The 20,081-nt window shown below is 48.7% G+C and overlaps 1 protein-coding gene across 2 annotated transcripts in view; it reads right to left on the bottom strand.

Moving 5' to 3' along the window:
• Window positions 1-19,389, bottom strand: part of vill (villin-like) — a 198,020-nt gene extending 178,631 nt beyond the window's left edge. The window contains exon 1 of one of the 2 annotated variants that reach the window (XM_085987391.1): window positions 19,295-19,389. The gene's annotated coding sequence lies outside the window, so the exon portion shown is untranslated. Of the gene's footprint in view, window positions 1-231; window positions 308-19,294 lie in introns of those variants that run through there. The other variant, XM_085987390.1, reaches the window with a different exon arrangement.
• Between the last annotated feature and the right edge of the window lie 692 nt (window positions 19,390-20,081).

Below are 20,081 nucleotides of genomic sequence, written 5' to 3'. Positions count from 1 at the left end.
TTCACAGCCCGTTTCCTCCCGACTTTACGAGGTTGGATTTTACATTCCTTGTGTGGCTTACAACACGCACAGGAGCAAATCGACTCCATGTGTGTGTGTGTGTGTGTCACACTCTCGCCACTCCTGTAGTGTTTATTGCAGAAACGTTAACGGGTATGTTCATCTGAGCAAATTTAAAAAGCACCAAGCCCAGCTGCTGACACAGCGGAGGAGAGGAAATTCTCCACTCACCCTCCGAAGATATTTAGCAAACTCCGTTTTATCTGCCAAGGGGGTGAGGTGAGAGTGTGCGCACAGCCAGTCGGTCCTCAATCAGTCCCCACTGACCCGACCGAGCTCTCGACTCCCTCTTATAAAAGCTTCCCGACGCCCCGCCCCCACCCGACCCAGACAGGCATTTCAATGTTGGGAGGAGTTGAGCTCATGTAAGAGCAAGGCGGGTCTCTATCCTATCCCAGCCTGTGACATGCCTGAGCTCACACACTGCCCTTACATCCCGGTGAGTCCTTCTGGCGATAAGAGTTTCTTATTTCACTGCTTTGCTTCAATTTCGCTCCCTCTTTGGCCAAGCTTTTGGTCACCCGTCCTAGTATCTCTTATGTGGCTCGGTGTCAACTTTTGGTCTGGTAACGCTCCTGCGAAACGCCTCGAGACGTTTTTACGTCACGGGCGCTATATCAATGCAAGGTTGTTGTTGTGCGTGACCTTTCCAATATCTCGGTCGATTGGCCTTAGCCCTGCGCCAACCTAGACGGTCAGTGTCGGACAGGCTATTCGACCACATGGGCGCACCACAGCCGAAGCTAATCTTGTTCTCGTCCGAAGCCCGCGCAAAATGCTCTTTCCGTTGGGGGAGTCGTTAAATAACAATCCGAGGGCCGGGGGTGGGGGAGATGATGTCTGGCGGATTTTCCCCTCCCAGACCGAGAAGCTAATTATTGAACCTCTACCACACTCCCAGCTAACGCAGAATGGGCCCCGAATTGAAAAAGAATAACAAGAAAACGGGTTGGGGGGGCGGTGGTGAAAGAGAAAGACTTGCATTTCTATAGCGCCTTTCACAATCTCAGGACATCCTAAAGCTCTTTACAGTCGATGAAATACTTTTGAAGTGTGGTCACTGTTGTAATAAGGGAAACACGGCAGCTAATTTGCACACAGCAAGATCCCGCAAACAGCGATGTGATAATGACTAGATAATCTGTTTTAATGATGTTAATTGAGGGATAAATATTGGCCAGGACACCGGGGATAACTCCCCCTGCTCTCCTTCGAAATAGTGCCATGGGATCTTTTACGTCCGCCTGAGAGAGCAGACGGGGCCTCGGTTTAACGTCTCATCTGAAAGACGGCTCCTCTGACAGTGCAGCGCTCCCTCAGCACTGCGCTGGAGTGTCAGCCTGGATTCTGTGCTCAACATTACATTACAACAGTGACTACACTTCAAAAGTATTTCATTGGCTGTAAAGCGCTTTGGGACGATCCTGAGGTCGTGAAAGGCGCTATAGAAATGCAAGTCTTTCTTTTCTTTCAAGTCTCTGGAGTGGACTGGAACCCACGACCCTCTGACTCAGAGGTGAAAGTGCTGCCCACTGAACCACGGCTGACTAACTTTAGTACGTTCAAAAATACATCATTGGTTGTGAAGCGCTTTGGGACATCTTGCGGTCGTGAAAGGTGTGATATACATGCAAGTACTTTTCTTTACTTCAAAGTGAACCAGGAAGCCAGGACCAGAGCGCAGACGAGTGAAAAGTACATTTAAAACATTTACTGAGAGAAACTTCATTCATTACTAATTAAGCAGATTAACTGGCCATTCACCTCATGACTCTTTGAGGGAGGGACATTGCAGGTTTAGAAAGGTCACATGTTTCCCTGCAGTAACTGCATGGCAAGGTAGGTCACTGTGTGAGATATATAAGGTGAGATTCTTCTTTTTAGGCAGTCCCTCGGAACCGAGGATGACTTGCTTCCACACTAAAAATGAGTTCTCAGGTGACTGATGAGCCCAATGCGGGACCTACAGTCTCTGTCACAGGTGGGGCAGACGGTGGTTGAAGGGGCGGGTGGGTGGGGTGCTTGGGTTGATGTGCGCTCCTTCTGCTGTTTGCGCTTGGCTTCCGCTTGCTCCCGGCGAAGAGACTCGAGGTGTTCGGCGCCTTCCCGGATGCTTCTCCTCCACATTGTGCGGTCTTGGGCCAGGGATTCCCAGGTGTCGGTGGGGATGTTACACGTTTTCAAGGAGGCTATGAGGGTGTCCTTGAAGCGTGAAGCGTTTCCTCTGCCCACCTGGGGCTGTCCTGCCATGTCGGAGCTCCGAGTAGAGCGCTTGTTTTGGGAGTCTGGTATCGGGCATGCGGACGATGTGGCACGTCCATCGGAGCTGATCGAGCGTGGTCAAAGCTTCGATGCTGGGGATGTTGGCCTGAGCAAGAACACTGACGTTGGTGCGCCTGTCCTGCCAATGGATTTGCAGGATCTTGCGGAGGCAGCGTTGGTGGTACCTCTCCAGTGCTTTGAGGTGAGATATAATCATAGAATGATACAGTACAGGAGGAGGCTATTCAGCCCATCGTGCCTGTGCCAGCTCTTTGAAAGAGCTCTCCAGTTAGTCCCCCTCCCGCTGCTCTTTCCCCACAGTCCTGTACATTTTTCCCCTTCAAGCATTTATCCAATTCCCTTTTGAATGTTATTATTGAATCTGCTTCCACCGCCCTTTCAAGCAATGATCCTTTTAAGCTGCGTGGCTGCATGGCGCACTAGAGGTCCCGTGCAGCCGGTGAGCTGGCTTTTAAATGCAAAAACTGCGCGTGTGCGAATTTTTGAATGGGCCATGTGGCCCGAAAACAAATTAGAGGGAGCATCGCATTCAGGCAGCGCATTCCAGGTCACAACAACTCCCTTCACATCCTTCCTAAAGTGCGGTGCCCAGAATTGGACACAAAGGGCTGGATTTTGATTGAGGAGGCGTATAGGAGGCGGGAATACAACTTTCGGGGTTGTAGTCCCGCCCCCATCGAGTTGTGGCCAACCCACGCGATTTTCACTTGATTGACCTTGTTGAGCCCGCCCAGCAGGTTCAGCAGGCCAATTAAGGGCCACCCGGCAACAGGTGATGTCACAGATTGATATTTCATCTGTCAAGAGCTTTTGACAGATGAAATATCAGCGTTTGACAGCTCTTTGAAGCTGTCAAACACTGACAATCTGTACACTAAGTTAATTCCTTCCTCTCAGGCTGATTTAGAGATCTCTCCAGAACAGAAAGCTGAATGCTGCAACTTTTGATAGCTCACAGCCATTCTGCTTTCTGTGCCGGTGAGATGAGGGACTCCCGAGACCTGAAGGAAGGAAGGCTGTAAAGGTAAGTAAAGGTAATTAAACTTCTTTAAACACTTTACACAGACCAAACACACTTACCTCTGCACTCATGCACCCATCACTCACCTGAACACCGGACATCTCGAACCCTCCAAGCCCTTCAGCCCGACGGTCCGCCTCGCTACCTTGGCGTGGTTTGGAGCCGTCAGGAATCCCACACTTCAGGAATAAAAATAGGGATTAGGCTAAAAACTGCCTGTTAACTACCTGTTAACAGGCAGTTAATTGGCACTAATCCCCTTCCCGCCTCGGGGAGGCGGGTCCCAGCACAGGTCGGGTATCCGCCTCCTTTGAAACTGGCATGGAGGTGGGTTGGGGGCGGGATGGGTTCGTGCCCCCCAATTTCGAGATTTTAACCCCCCACACGCCTCCAATCCCGCCTCCACGGCCCAATGAAAATCCTGCCCACTACTCCAGGTGGGGCCGAGCCAGATTTATAAAGGTTTAGCATAACTTCCTTGCTTTTGGACTCTGCCTCTACAGGTAGACTATCCTTTATCCGAAAACCTCGGGACCAGCCGAGTTTCGGATAAAGGAGAATTTCGGATTTCGGAAGGTGGGTCGGCGGGGGTCCGCGGGGGGGTCGGCGGGGGGTCGTGCGCACAACTTACGCTGACGCTCAGCGTAAGTCAGTCGGGGTCGGCGGGGGTCGGGGCCGGCGGGGTCCGCGGGGGGGTCGGCGGTTGTCGGGGCCGGCGGGGGGGTCGGCGGTTGTCGGGGCCGGCGGGGTCCGCGGGGGGGTCGGCTGTTGTCGGGGCTGGCGGGGTCGGCGGTTGTCGGGGCCGGCGGTTGGCGGGGCTGGCGGGGTCGGCGGTTGTCGGAGCCGGCGGGGGGGTCGGCGGTTGTCGGGGCCGGCGGGGTCCGCGGGGGGGTCGGCGGTTGTCGGGGCTGGCGGGGTCGGCGGTTGTCGGGGTCCGCGGGGGGTCGTGCGCACGACTTACCCTTTAACCGAACTTCCGAAACCGGAACCCTCTAAAAACCGAAGGTTTTTTCGTTCGTACGCACGACTTACGCTGAACGAAAAAACCTTCGGTTTTTAGAGGGTTTCGGTTTTCGGAAGTCCGGATAAAGGGTAGTCTACCTGTATTAATAAAGCCAAGGATCCCATGTTCTTTTTTAACAGTCTTGTCAACTTGTCCTGCCACCTTCAAAGAGTTGTGTCCATTCATCCCCCAGGTCTCCCTGTTCCTGCACCCACTTTAAAATTGTACCATTTAGTTTATATTGCCTCTCCTTATTCTGCTTCTTGACACTTCTTTGAATTAAATTGCATCTGCCATGTGTCTGCCCATTTCAGCAGACTGTCTATGTCCTCCTGAAGTCTGTTACTCTCCTCCTCATTGCTTACTGCATTTCCAAGTTTTGTATCATCTGCAAACTTTGAAATGATGCCCTGTGTACCCAAGTCCACGTCATTAATATATATCAAAAAGAGCAGTTGTCCTAATACCAACCCCTGGGGAGACACCCCTGTAAAGCTCCCTCCAGTCTGATAAACAACCGGTCACCACTCCTCTCTGCTTTCTGTCCCTCAGCCAATTTTCTATCCACGCTGCCACTGCGCCTATAATCCTGTGGGCTTCAATTTTGCTAACAAGTCTATAATGTGGTACTTTCTCAAACGTGTTTTGAAAGTCCTTATACACAACATCAACCGCACTACCCTCATCAACCCTCTCCGTAACATAGAAACATAGAAGATAGGAGCAGGAGTAGGCCATTCGGCCCCTCGAGCCTGTTCCGCCATTCAATGAGATCATGGCTGATCATCCAAATTCAGTACCCTGTCCCTGCTTTCTCCCCATATCCCTTGATCCCTTTAGCCTTAAGAAATATATCTAACTCCTTCTTGAATATATTTAATGAATTGGCCTCCACTGCCTTCTGTGATAGAGAATTCCACAGGTTCACTCCATCAAAGAACTCAAATCAAGTTAATCAAACACAATTTGCCTTTAACAAATCCGTGCTGGCTATCATTTGTTAACCCATATTTTTCCAAGTAACAAATTAATTTCGCCTCGGATTATTGTCTCTAAAAGTTTCCCCACCAGCGATGTTAGGCTGGCTGGCCTGCAGTTGTCGGGTTTATCCCTCTCCCCTATAAATGCAATTATTCATTTTTCTATCTTGCTCAAAGAGTGACACGCGTTTGGAATAGCAGTGAGGTGAGAGTCAATGGATTTATTGGGGTATAAGTTTGTCTTGGGCGGCATAAACACCGGCATGGACCAGTTGGGCTGAATGGCCTGTGTCTGTGCTGTACATTCTGCCTAATTATATGTGGTGGAAGTCAATGGAAAATAAAATATCGTGCGGGGTGCAAGAGAGGCCAGTGATTCACTATCGCCCATTGTGCACAAGTGCCCGAGGTGAATTTATACCCAACTGCCTTTTCTCATCTCTGGCTTTTCAACAACAACTTGTATTTATATAGCGCCTCTAATGTAGTAAAACGTCCCAAGGCGCTTCACAGGAGTATTAAAAGACCAAAAATTTGACACCGAGCCACATCGGGAGAAATTAGGGCAGGTGACCAAAAGCTTGGTCAAAGAGGTAGGTTTTAAGGAGCGTCTTAAAGGAGGAGAGAGAGGTAGCGAGGCGGAGAGGTTTAGGGAGGGAATTCCAGAGCTTAGGGCCTTGGCAGCTGAAGGCACGACTGCCAATGGTGGAGCGATTAAAATCAGGGATGCTCAAGAGGTCAGAATTAGAGGAGTGCAGATATCTCGGTGAGGCGGGGGGGGGGGGGGCGGTTGTGGGGCTGGTGGAGATTATAGAGATAGGAAGGGGTGAGGCCATGGAGGGATTTGAAAACAAGGATGAGAATTTTGAAATCGAGGCGTTGCTTAACGAGGAGCCAGTGTAGGTCAGCGAGCACAGGGGTGATGGGTGAACGGGACTTGGTGCGAGTTAGGACACGGGCAGCAGAGTTTTGGATGACCTGAAGTTTATGTAGGATAGAATGTGGGAGGCCAGCCAGGAGTGTGTTGGAATAGTCAAGTCTAGAGGTAGCAAAGGCATGGATGAGGGTTTCAGCAGCAGATGAGCTGAGGCAGGGGCAGAGACGGGCGATGTTACGGAGGTGGAAATAGGCAGTCTTAGTTATGGTGCAGATATGTGGTCGGAAGCTCATTTCAGGGTGAAATATGACACCATGGTTGCGAGCAGTGTGGTTCAGCCTCAGACAGGAAAAGAGGGGACTTTGAGGTAATCTTATTGAAGTTTTCAAGATTATGAACGAACAGACAACTTGCTCACTGTGGTGAAAGTGTTGACTACCAGGCGACACAAGTTTAATAATGTGGAATTTGTTTTTTTTTATTCCTTCATGGGATGTGGGCCTCGCTGGCAAGGCCAGCATTTATTGCCATCCCTTGTTGCCCTCGAGAAGGTGGTGGTGAGCTACCTTCTTGAACCGCTGCAGTCCGTGTGGTGAAGGTACTCCCCACTGTGCTGTTAGGGAGGGAGTTGCAGGGTTTTGACCCAGCGACGATGAAGGAACGGTGAAGTCGGGAGTAAGAAAGGAAGTCAGGTGGAACTGGATCACTTATCTGGCCAGGAAGAGTTACCAGGCAAGGACATTGAAGTGGACACTGCGAATGGGTTCACGAGGCAGTGAGACGCGCTTCGGGATCAGGAGAAACGCGGGATTGAGCGGTATGATGAGAAGCGGGTAGGTGGGCTTACTCTTTGTAGAAAAAGGGAGAGTCTGTTTTAGGCCTTTAGATGTTGCTAAAAGTTACACTTGTGGATAGGAACATGGGAACAGGAGGAGGCCATTCAGCCCCTCGAGCCTGCTCCGCCATTCAATTACGGTAATTGGCAAAAGAACCAGAGGGCGAGATGAGGAGAAATGTTTTTTACGCAGCGCGTTGTTGTGATCTGGAATGCGCTGCCTGAAAGAGCGGTGGAAGCAGATTCAATAGTAACTTTCAAATAGGAATTGGATAAATACTTGAAGGGGAAAAATGTGCAGGGCTGTGGGGAAAGAGCAGGGAGGGAGTGGGACTAATTGGAGAGCTCTTTCGGAGAGCCGGCACCGGCACAATGGGCCGAATGGCCTCCTCCTGTGCTGTGAGATTCTATAATTAGGTCACGGATGAGTTTATGGACATTCCAACTGCTGCAAGTGGAATGCCAACATTAATTGAGTGTTGTGGTTTCTTTACTTATAGTGTAACTCCTCTCCACTTAGAAAAACATTCCCAAATTATGACACAGGTGCTCTGCCCAGGCTTGGGTCCAATGCGAGTCCTATTGTAAACTGTTGCTACGCCTCCACAGACAACAATAGACTGTCACTGCCCTTAGGAGCGAGCATTATTACAATGAGTAATTGCCTTTGTGTACATGCCATCTCGGTACACATTGAATCATCCGCCTGTAGTTGATACCTTCCCTTAGCTACACCCTGGTATCACTTAACAACACAGCTGCCTCGACATAAATAACCAAATTAACATCAACTTGCATTTATATGGCGCCTTTAACGCAGTAAAACGTCCAGCCCCAGGTGGGCAGAGGAAATGCTTCAAGGACACCCTCAAAGCCTCCTTGGAAAAAGTGTAACATCCCCACTGACACCTGGGAATCCCTGGCCCAAGACCGCACAAAGTGGAGGAGAAGTATCCGGGAAGGCGCCGAAAACCTCGAGTCTCTTCGCCGGGAGCAAGCGGAAGCCAAGCGCAAGGAGAGCACGTCAACCCAAGCACCCCACCCACCCGCCTCTTCAGCCACTGTAGGTCCCGCATTGGAGTCATCAGTCACCTGAGAACTAACCCGGGAAGGTCCTTGCCAGTGACACCCATGTCCCCAAGAGCACTTTAATAAAATCTGCGCGATTTCCAGGACTGTCCTGGAGTCTCCAGGAATTAACCTGCGGGCAACTCCAGGAGAAAGATCAACAGCGGCATTTTTTTCCCGCCCATTTTCTTTGAACATTTTTGTTTATTAGTTTAAAAAATATTGCAGGTGGGGGGGGGGGAGTGTGTTTGACTGGGCGGGGCAGTTGGAGGTCGTGTGACAAAACCTCCAAATTAAGTTGGCAACCCCACCTTACCCTGAAGCCGAGCTGTTCTTCTTTGCATATCAAGTTTTGAAACATCCTTGGAATGCGGCTCAAAATTATTTAAGAAACAATAAATCACTGGTTACATGTCAGCTGGAGCATTGTTTAGGTAGGTAGCGTCGGCTGACCAGAATAATACCCGGACTCCAAGGGTTAAATTATGAGGGGAGATTACACAAACCAGGGTTGTATTCCCTGGAATTTACAAGGTTACGGGCTGATTTGATCGAAGTTTTCAAGATATTAAGGGGAAACAGATAGGGTAGATGGAGAGAAACTATTTCTGCCGGTTGGGGATTCTTGGGCATAAGAACTTAAGAAATAGAAGCAGGAGTCGGCCATTTGGCCCCTCGAGCATTACAAACCGTGACTACACTTCAAAAAAAAATACCTCACTGGCTGCAAAGGGATGTTCTGAGCTTGTGAATGGCGCGGTATAAATGCAAGTTCTTTCTTTATCTAGTCTGCTCGAATTTGAAACCCCACTGCACAGGATGCTGCTGCCTACACCCTGATACTTGGCTCTGGGATAGTTTGTTTTCACACTGCTCTAGTGGTGCCAGGCTCTGCCTGCCACCCCCCCCTACCCCCGACTACACCCTGTGGGGGGAACGTGGACTGTAGCGGGGTGGGGGGTGGTGGTGTTTGAAGTCCAGCGCAGGGTGGGTGCGTGGGATTGTGACTAACTGCTCACATGGAGGATAAACACCAATGCGGACTGGATGGGCAGAATAGCCTACGTTCCTTTTATTATTTTTCTGCAGTTCTATTTAACGTATAGCAATGGAACTAGGGGAAACAACTGCAGAGACCGTCAGAGCCCTTTGTTCCCCTCCCACCCCCCCCCCCCCCACCCCCTCCAGCTCACCCTCCATAGTTCCCCAACGGAAGGATGGGAATGGTGTAGTGCAGATATAAAACTTCTTCTTCTTCTTAGGCAGTCCCTCAGAACCGAGGATGACTTGCTCCCACATTAAAAATGAGTTCGCAGGTGACTGATGAGTCCAATGCGGGACCTACAGTCTCTGTCACAGGTGGGGCAGACGGTGGTTGAAGGGGTGGATGGGTGGGGTGCTTGGGTTGACGTGTGCTCCTTGCGCTGCCTGCGCTTGGCTTCCGCTTGCTCCCGGCGAAGAGACTCGAGGTGTTCGGCGCCTTCCCGGATGCTTCTCCTCCACTTTGTGCGGTCTTGGACCAGGGATTCCCAGGTGTCAGTGGGGATGTTACACTTTTTCCAAGGAGGCTTTGAGGGTGTCCTTGAAGTGTTTCCTCTGCCCACCTGGGGCTCTCTTGCCGTGCCGGAGCTCCGAGTAGAGCGCTTGTTTTGGGAGTCTCGTATCGGGCATGCGGACAATGTGACCCGTCCATCGGAGCTGATCGAGCATGGTCAAAGCTTCGATGCTGGGGATGTTGGCTTGAGCGAGAACACTGACGTTGGTGCGCCTGTCCTGCCAATGGATTTGCAGGATAGGCGAATGGATTTGCAGGATAGTGCGGATATAAAACATGCTGATAATTACTCACCACTGGAAGAGTAGGCCTTCTCTTGCTATTGCTCATTGCTAAACTGGTCGATCAGTTGCCAACGGAATAGTTCACGGCAAAGGAAATTAATGTTTGAAAGGGGTTAAAGTGCAGCTCTTGGTATTGGGCTGGGAGGGACTGTAGCAAACACACGCAGTAAAAAGAAGAGGGTGTAAGGAGTGGAGGATTGGAGACCGAGGGACTGTTGTGATTCAAGAAACGCAAGCTGCTTTATGTCTGAGCCTCACCAAAGCTTAAAGGGGCAGGAGGGAAATGCTCTCTCCAGAAAGGGTTCCCCTGCCCAGACTTTCAATTTCAATTCAATTCAATTCAAATCGCTTTATTGGCATGACAAGTTACATCTTATGTTGCCAAAGCATCGAAAAACATTCATGTTTGTTCACAAAAATACAGATCTATCCATACAGTGTATAAACAGATATATCCCTGAGTGTATAAATATACTTTCATATAATTTATATATACTCTTTTCTTATATTTAGTGGTTGTCCCTCTGTTTATGGCAAGCTGTAACATAGTGTGCCGCTAGTGTTATACAATTTCTCTCTTCCCCTAGTAGGTATGGGAGTTTTTGGTCGTCATTCAAATTTCTGAAATCCGGGCATATTTTTGTGAATTTTGGGTAGAAATTCTCCCTTATGCCCTGATATTTTCTACAAGCTGTGAGGAAGTGCATCTCTGTCTCCACCACTCCCTGACTGCAGTGAGAGCATATCCTGTCCTCTCTTGGTAGCCGGGTCTGTCTGTGTCTACCTTTTTCGATCGCCAGGTTATGTTCACTAAGTCTGTACATTGTCAAAGTTTTTCTCAGTTTGCTATCCTTTACCATGGTCAGGTAATCAGCCATGTTGTATTGTCTGTTTAGGGCCAAGTAGCAATTGAGTTTGCTTTGGGTTTTTGTTGTTTCTGCCCAATATGACAGATATTTTTCCTTTTGCTTAGCGACGATTGTGTTGGGTCAAATTCTTTGTGTTACGCTGTCACTGTCCTGGGGCTGATTATTGTTAGTAGTGTTAGTAGTTACTTCACTGAGTCCCAGGACTAGCTGACTGAGGGTATTCTTCTTTATGGTCCTCTCTTGGCATTTCAGGGCTTCGTAATGATAGCATTGGGGGTTGCTCATTTCTAGGTGTTTCCAAAATTTGGTGGCTCTTTTTTGGATAGTGATTATTAATGGATATTGGCCTAGTTCTGCCCTGCATGCATTGTTTACAGTTTTCCTTTGAGTCCGGAGGATACTTTTACAGAATTCTGCATGTAGGATCTCAATTGGGTGTTTGTCCCATTTTGCAAATTCTTGTTGTGTTAGCGGTCCCCACACCTCACTGCCATAGAGTGCAATTGGTTCAATTACTGATTTGAAAATTTTGAGCCAAATGCTAATTGGGATTTCTATTTGGATTGATTTTTTAATGGCATAGAAAGCCCTTCTTGCTTTCTCTTTCAGTTCATTCACAGCCAGTTTGAAATTTCCTGTAGAACTGATTTTGAAGCCTAAGTATGTGTAGTTAGTGGTTTGTTCAATTTTGGTTGTTCCTAGTGTGAAATTTATTCTGGGTCCCTGATGTCTGGATCTTTGCTGGAACACAAGGACTTTGGTTTTTTGGGGATTTATTGCCAGGGCCCGTCTGGCAGTACGACTCCAGCAGATCCAGGTTCTGCTGTAGACCCTCCTTAGTTGGTGACAGCAGAACCAGGTCGTCTGCATAGAGGAGGAATTTAACCTTGGATTCATATAGGGTGAGGCCGGGTGCTGTAGATTGTTCAAGTAGTTTTGCCAATTCATTTATGTAAATATTAAAGAGTGTCGGTGAGATTGGCGAGCCCTGCGTCACCCCCCGCCCCTGTGGGAAGTATTTTGTTTGTTTGTCTCCAATTTTAACTGCACATTTGTTGTTTGTATACATTGATTTAATTACATCATATGTTTTTCCCCCTACCCCGCTTTCGATAAGTTTCAGGAATAAACCGTCATGTCAGATGGAGTCAAAGCCTTCTGGAAATCTATAAAGCATGCGTAGATTTTGCTTTTGTTTTGATGAACGTGTTTGTCAATTAGGGTCTGTAGGGTGAAGATATGATCTGATGTTCTATAGTTTTGCAGGAATCCAATTTGGCTTTTACTCAAGACATTGTGCTCCTCAAGGAAGTTTATAAGTCTTTTGTTTATGATGCTACAGAATACCTTCTCCAGGTTACTGTTTACACAGATGCCTTGATAGTTATTTGGGTCGACTTTGTCCCCACTTTTGTATATGGGCGTTATGAGTCCTTTGTTCCAGATATCAGGGAAGTAACCGACACTCAGAACCAAGTTGAAGAGTTTTAGGATAGCCAGTTTCATTTTATCGTCTGTGTGTTTAATCATCTCGCTTAGTATGCCGTCTGCCCCGCAAGCTTTTCCTGGTCGCAGGTCCTTGAGTTTTTCAAAAAGTTCTTTTTCTGTTATTATGGAGTCTAGCGGGTTTTGGTTATCTTTTATGGCCATTTCGAGCTTTTCCAGTTTTTTGCATATTTGGTGTTGCTCTGGCCTTAGTGTGTTTTTCTGGTATAATTTTTCAAAGTGGTTTTCCCATGTGTCTCCATTTTGAATGGCCAATTCGTCGTGTTGTTTTTTGTGTAATGTATTCCAGTTGTCCCAGAAACAATTGGAATCAATGGATTCCTCAATGGAGTTGAGTGTATTCTTAATATATTGCTCTTTTTTGGTTCTGAGTGTGTTTCTGTATTGTGTTAGTGTCTGACAATAAGTAAGGCGTAATTCCTCGTTTTCTGGATGTCTGTGTTTTTGGTTTGATATTTTTCTAAGTTTTTTCCTCATGTTATGGCAATCTGGGTCAAACCATTTTTCATAGTTTTTTGTTTTGGGTTTGTTCTTGCGAGCTTTCAAGTTTGACCTTGTTGCCAAATTATCAAAAATATTGTTTAGTTTATTCACTGCCCGGTTTACACCTTCTTTATTGTGAGTGTATATGTTATCCAGAAAGGTGTCCAAGAGAGCTTGAGTTGATTCATTGCTAATTGCTTTCTGGTATTTTTCCGTGTCGTTTTTGGCCCATCTGTACGATTTTTTGGTGTTGTACAGTTTACTGGGTTGTGTTTCTGTCTTTTTAAGATACATAGTAATTTGACTGTGATCTGACACTCCAGTGCTGAGGGAGTGCTGCACTGTCGGAGGTGCCGTCTTTCGGATGAGAGGTTAAACCGAGGCCCCGTCTGCCCCTCTTGGGTGGATGTAAAAGATCCCATGGCCACTATTTCGAAGAAGAGCAGGGGAGTTCTCCCCGGTGTCCTGGCCAATATTTATCCGTCAACCATTATTAAAATAGAAAAACTGGTCATTATTTGATTGCTGTTTGTGGGAGCTTGCTGTGCGCAAATTGACTGCCACGTTGCCTACATTACAACAGTGACTACACTTCAAAAAAAGTACTTCATTGGCTGTAAAGCGCTTTGTGACGTCCTGAGATTGTGAAGCAAGAGAGAGGTAGAGCAGTATTATTAATATAGATTCTATTACAGCACTCCCCTCTCTCTCTCTCTCTCTCTATCATATGTATGTCCTTGAGTGTGGTTATGTTCAGCAGTGCTCTGTACTGGCAGTCTGTTAACTGCTTAAGCTCCAGCAGCATCCCCTGGATCAACTCAAGAGTGCCTCTTTCTACTGCCTGTGGTCCTACAGGGAGAGAGTGAACAGCCAGGTAAATCAATGGAACTCTCTCCCCCACCCCATCTGACCAAGGCTGGATACAACTTGACATAACTTCTTCCCCTTTGTATTCCAGACCCTTCAGATAAAGGCCAACATTTCAGTAGCCTTTTTGATTACTTTTTTTTTTTTTTTACCTGGCTACTTGTTTTTAATGACACGGACTCTCAAATCCCATTGCTCCTCCACAGTTCCTAATCTCTCACCATTTAGGAAATACACCAATTTGTCTTTTGTGGGTCCAAAGCAGATGACCTCACACTTGCCCACATTGAACTCCATTTGCCACAGTTTTGCCCGTTCACTTAATCCATGTCCCTTTGTAACTTTCTCCTCCCATCTGCACCACTTACTCGCCCTCCAAACTGTCTTATCCGCAAACTTGGAAACACAACTCGCTATTCCTTCATCCAAGTCATTAATGAATATGGTGAATGGATGAGGCCCCAGTACAGATCCACTCGTCACATCCCGCCAATCCTACCCTTTATCCCCACTCTGTCTCCTACCACCACCCCCACCCAACCCCACCCAACCAATTTCCAACCCAAGTCACAAGGCTGAAAGGAAATCAGTGAATTTTATGCGTATTTTTAAAAATAATTTTAGGAGTTAAATAATTCATCTCCTGGCCACATCTGATTGCAACACAAGAACATTTTATACACTGGTCTAATTTTTATTAAAAATAGACTACAGTGGGATCTCGACCATCCGCCCACATTATCTCTGTCAGACCTTGTGCGTCAGTTATGAGACCAGGTGGATGATGGGGCTTCAGGTCCAGGAGTAGAGTGGGAGTCAGGACTGGGAGGGCAAGGAGGCCAGGGGAAGTAGGGAAGCTGGGCGGCAGATGGGCAGGATCTGGGCTTCACGTCTGGGAGACAGGCAGGAGTCTGGGCTTCACGTCTGGGAGACAGGCAGGAGTCTGGGCTTCACGTCTGGGAGACAGGCAGGAGTCTGGGCTTCACGTCTGGGAGACAGGCAGGAGTCTGGGCTTCACGTCTGGGAGACAGGCAGGAGTCTGGGCTTCACGTCTGGGAGACAGGCAGGAGTCTGGACTTCACGCCTGGGAGACAGGCAGGAGTCTGGGCTTCACGTCTGGGAGACAGGCAGGAGTCTGGGCTTCACGTCTGGGAGACAGGCAGGAGTCTGGGCTTCACGTCTGGGAGACAGGCAGGAGTCTGGGCTTCACGTCTGGGAGACAGGCAGGAGTCTGGGCTTCACGTCTGGGAGACAGGCAGGAGTCTGGGCTTCACGTCTGGGAGACAGGCAGGAGTCTGGACTTTACGTCTGGGAGACAGGCAGGAGTCTGGGCTTCACGTCTGGGAGACAGGCAGGAGTCTGGGCTTCACGTCTGGGAGATGAGGAGGAGTCAGGGCTTCAGGTCCAGGAGACCAATGGGAATCAGGGCTTCAGGTCCAGGTGACCAATGGGAGTCAGGGCTTCAGGTCCAGGTGACCAATGGGAGTCAGGGCTTCGGGTTCAGGTGACCAATGGGAGTCAGGGCTTCGGGTTCAGGTGACCAATGGGTGTCAGGGCTTCGGGTCCAGGTGACCAATGGGAGTCAAGGGCTTCAGGTCCAGGTGACCAATGGGAGTCAGGGCTTCAGGCCCAGGTGACCAATGGGAGTCAGGGCTTCAGGTCCAGGTGACCAATGGGAGTCAGGGCTTCAGGTCCAGGTGACCAATGGGAGTCAGGGCTTCAGGTCCAGGTGACCAATGGGAGTCAGGGCTTCAGGTCCAGGAGACCAATGGGAGTCAGGGCTTCAGGTTCAGGTGACCAATGGGAGTCAGGGCTTCAGGTTCAGGTGACCAATGGGAGTCAAGGCTTCAGGTCCGGGTGACCAATGGGGGTCAAGGGCTTCAGGTCCAGGTGACCAATGGGAGTCAGGGCTTCAGGTCCAGGAGACCAATGGGAGTCATGGCTTCAGGTTCAGGTGACCAATGGGAGTCAGGGCTTCAGGTCCAGGAGACCAATGGGAGTCAGGGCTTCAGGTCCAGGAGACCAATGGGAGTCAAGGTCTTCAGGTCCAGGTGACCAATGGGAGTCAAGGTCTTCAGGTCCAGGTGACCAATGGGAGTCAAGGTCCTCAGGTCCAGGTGACCAATGGGAGTCAAGGTCTTCAGGTCCAGGAGACCAATGGGAGTCAGGGCTTCAGGTTCAGGTGACCAATGGGAGTCAGGGCTTCAGGTTCAGGTGACCAATGGGGGTCAGGGCTTCAGGTTCGGGTGACCAATGAGAGTCAGGGTTTCAGGTTCAGGTGACCAATGGGGGTCAGGGTTGAAGAGGCCAGTTAAATGCAAAACTGAGAAATGACTGCATAATCTGCACGGACCAATCAGAAATTGCGGAGCAGGTTTGAGGGGCCGAATGGCCAACTCCTGCTCCTATTTCTTATGTTCTTATGAAATGAAAGACTCACGGTGCCTGCTTTATATGGGATTAGCTCCACTGGAGCATGGTTGGAATGAAGTTGGCTGTCACAGGATGAAGAGTTAACTCTGCGGGACACCTGTGAACGCTGCAAGAACCAGCGAGACAGAAGAAAAGTCAGCCTGGTATCCATGGTAACATAACACTGGGTGCAAAGGTTCTTAAAGTGAAACATTACAGAGTCAAAGAGGGCAGGAGTCTCAGTGCTGTCAAGTGAGCTAATCGTTTGGGTGTTGAACGAGCTGTTAAACTCTCCAAGCTGGTGAGAGGGAAATCGGACTTTTGAGCTCCTCTCCGAAGGAACTTGCTGCTTTGTGTCAGAAAGTCAGCAAAAAAAAGTGCACAGTCATGGGGAAAAAAAAACTTTTAAAATTCCTTGCTGGTGTCCCAGGCCTTCTGGAACACGAGGCTTTAGTGCGCCTCTGAATCCTTATTTTTGTCCCTCCTAATCTCTCAGTACCCTGACCGATGCAATCTTCCTTCTCCCTACATGATAAAAATTGGCCCTTAGTGTTAGGGGGGATTAAATACGTGGGGTTACGGGGTTACGGGGATAGGGCTTGGGTGGGATGGCTGTCGGTGTAGGGACCGGGTGCTAGGGTTTGGATGATCAGCCATGATCTCGTTGAATGGCGGAGCAGGCTCGAAGGGCCGAATGGCCTACTCCTGCTCCTATCTTCTATGTTTCTATGTTTCTATCTTCGATGGCCTGAAGTCAAGATTCAACATCAACAACTTGCATACATATCGCGCCTTTAACGTAGAACAACTTCCCCAAGGCACTTCACAGGAGCAGTTATCAGACAAAAATTGACACCAAGTCACATAAGGAGATATTAGGACAGGTAACTAAAAGCTTGGTCACAGAGGTAGGTTTTAAGGTGCGTCTTAAAGGAGGAGAGAGACATAAAGGTTTAGGCAGTGGAGTTTCAGAGCTTAGGGCCTCGGCAGCTGAAGGCACGGCCGCCAATGGTGGAGCGATTAAAACCGGGGATGTGCAAGAGGCCAGGATTGGAGGAGCGCCGAGATCTCGGAGGGTTGCAGGGCTGGAGGAGATTACAGAGATAGGGAAGGGCGAGGCCATGGAGGGATGAGAATTTTGAAATCGAGGCGTTGCTGGACCGGGAGCCAATGTAGGTCAGCGAGCACTGGGGTGATGGATGACGTGGACTTGGTTCGAGTCAGGGTACGGGCAGCAGAGCTTTGGATGAGCTGAAGTTTACAGAGGGTGAGAGGCTGGGCGGAAGAGCGTTGGAATAGTCGAGTCTGGGGGTAGTAAAGGCATGGAGGAGTGTTTCAGTAGCGGGTGAGCTGAGGCGGGGGCAGATTCAGTGCCTATTCTCCCGCGCTTGACACATTCTTTCTCAGGACCTCAAATCTGTGAGGCTCCTTTCCTCCCTCCAAGTCTTTCTCGTCCCCTACAATCCTCAGACTTTAAAACATTAGGAACAGCAGGAGGTCATTGAGCCCCTCGAGCCTGCTCCGCCATTCAATTAGATCGTGGCTGATCTGTACCTCAACTCCATATACCCGTCTTAGCGCCACATTCCAAATCCCAAGCATGATGCCAAGTAGTGACCACTAGTGGTTGGAGGAGGAGGTCTCACCTCCTTTCCGACTCTTTTTATCCTACAGTGTTTGGCCTTTCTCCTGGGTTTCAGCTGTTACCCGTTTCATGGCTGAGCTTTGTTAAATGATTGGATTGGGAAGAACGATAAATCTGAGCTTAGAATCATAGAATGATACAGCATTGAGGGAGGCTATTCGGCCCACCGTGTCTGTGCCGGCTCTTTGGTAGAGCTGTCCAATTAGTCCCACTCCCCCTGCTCGTTCCCCATAGCCCTGTAAATGTTGACCCTTCAAGTATTTATCCAATTCTCTTCTAAGAGTCACTATTGAATCTGCTTCCATCGCCCTTTCAGGCAGAGCATTCCAGATCATGACAATGTTTCCTCCGCTCCCCTCTGGTTATTTAGGCTTGTCCCTATCCCGGTATCCGTGGAGACATCCACAAACCCAGGGACTCCCCAATCAGTCGGTGGGGAGATGCGCTGCAAACTGGGCTACTGAGACTAACGGAGCAGGAGGACCCCAAGCTCCAACACCCGGGCAGGCCCACACTAACCGCCATCACCCAGGGCAAGGTTAGTCAGACCCCTGTGCCACCTGAGCTAACCCATATATATCGGACTCCGATCGGAATATCATCCTGCCTCGCGCCCATCAGATCCTGGTTCTCCGCGGTCGACGTTCGTATTTTCCAGTCTGTAACAGACTTGCCTTGTCTCCGGGATGTTTCCGTAATGAAAGGCATCTTTACGTAGACTGGCCTTTAGCCTGACTCACGCCACCCCGCCCCGCCCAGGACGTCCCACAGTTAGAACGTGTCAGTCCACGTTTAGTGTACTTTCACAAAGAGCCGGCACAGGGTCGATGGGCCGAATGGCCTCCTTGTGTGCTGTAAGACTCCAAACTGCATCCGAACTAATGACTCACAACACACTGCAATTAGACAGGGTTTGAAACATTCTAAGACTTTGCTTGTGCCTTGAAAGGGGCATTAGAGCGACACAGAGACAAGTTAACCATCAACACCCACGGGTAGTTATGATAGTTAGTTAATGAGACAGTTAGTTAAGACAGTTAGTTAATGAGAGTAGTTAACAAGACAATTAGTTAAGACAGTTAGTTAATGAGACAGTTAGTTAACAGTTAGTTATGAGATATTTAGTTAATAAGACAGTTAATTAAGACAGTTTTTAATAAGACAGTTAATAAGACAGTTAAAGCAGTTAGTTAATGAGATAGTTAATTAAGACGGTTAGTTAATGAGATAGTTAATCTCATTCCCTTCCACGGGTGTAAAACATTTCCATTCTGGGCCTCGCTACAATACGTTTTTGTAAGAAAAACTTCAAATTAAAAAATCACATGTTCATAAAACAAATCTGGAATAACCTTTCGGAGAGTTTGGCTGGAGCCCATCCCCCTCCCTTCAGATTGTAACTTCGCTTCTCTCCAACTCTTGGTTGTATTAAACTGCAATTCCACTTCATAAATAAATCTTAGCTCTGCCAAGCGTCCATCTTTCAAGTTATTTTCCTTATTTTTTGTTGCTGGTTTTGTTTTGTCCAACACCAGCGATCACTTACCTCCCGCGCTGCAGTCGGTCGGCTCCGCTGAGTTTTGCCGGTCGCTATGGTTTCAGTCAGGGAGCTGCTGACCACAAGAACTTTAAACAGGCCGGACCCGAGCAGCTGGATTCCACTGCACTGGCCTGACACTGTTTTACTGGGGCTTGTTTAAAATTTTACACACACAGACACAGAGACACAGACAGACACACACACAGACACAGAGACACACAGATACAGGCACACACACAGACACAGACAGACACACACAGACAGACACACACACACACACACACAGACACACACACACACAGACAGACACAGACAGACAGGCACACACAGACACACACACAGACACACACACACACAGACACACAGAGACATACACACAGACAGACACACACACAGAGACACACACACAGACAGACACACACACAGACAGACAGACACACAGAGACACAGACAGACACACACAGACAGAGACAGGCACACACAGACACAGACACACACACACACACAGACAGACATACAGACACACATACACAGGCAGACACACACAGACAGAGACACACAGACAGAGACACACAGACAGACTGATACAGACAGACAGACACACACAGACCCACACACAGGCAGACACACACACAGACACACACAGGCAGATCTACACACAGGCAGATACACAGACAGGCGCACAGACAAATACACACACAGATTCACAGACTGACAGACACATACAGACAGATACACAAACACACATACAGACAGACACACAGGCAGATACACACAGTCAGACACACACACA

Source organism: Somniosus microcephalus, chromosome 5 (genome assembly GCF_052327205.1).
Source record: "Somniosus microcephalus isolate GS21.2 chromosome 5, FLI_Smic_1.0, whole genome shotgun sequence".
NCBI classification, from domain to species: Eukaryota; Metazoa; Chordata; class Chondrichthyes; order Squaliformes; family Somniosidae; genus Somniosus; species Somniosus microcephalus.
Note: the sequence above shows the minus strand (reverse complement) of the source record. Positions and strands in the feature narration are given on the sequence as shown.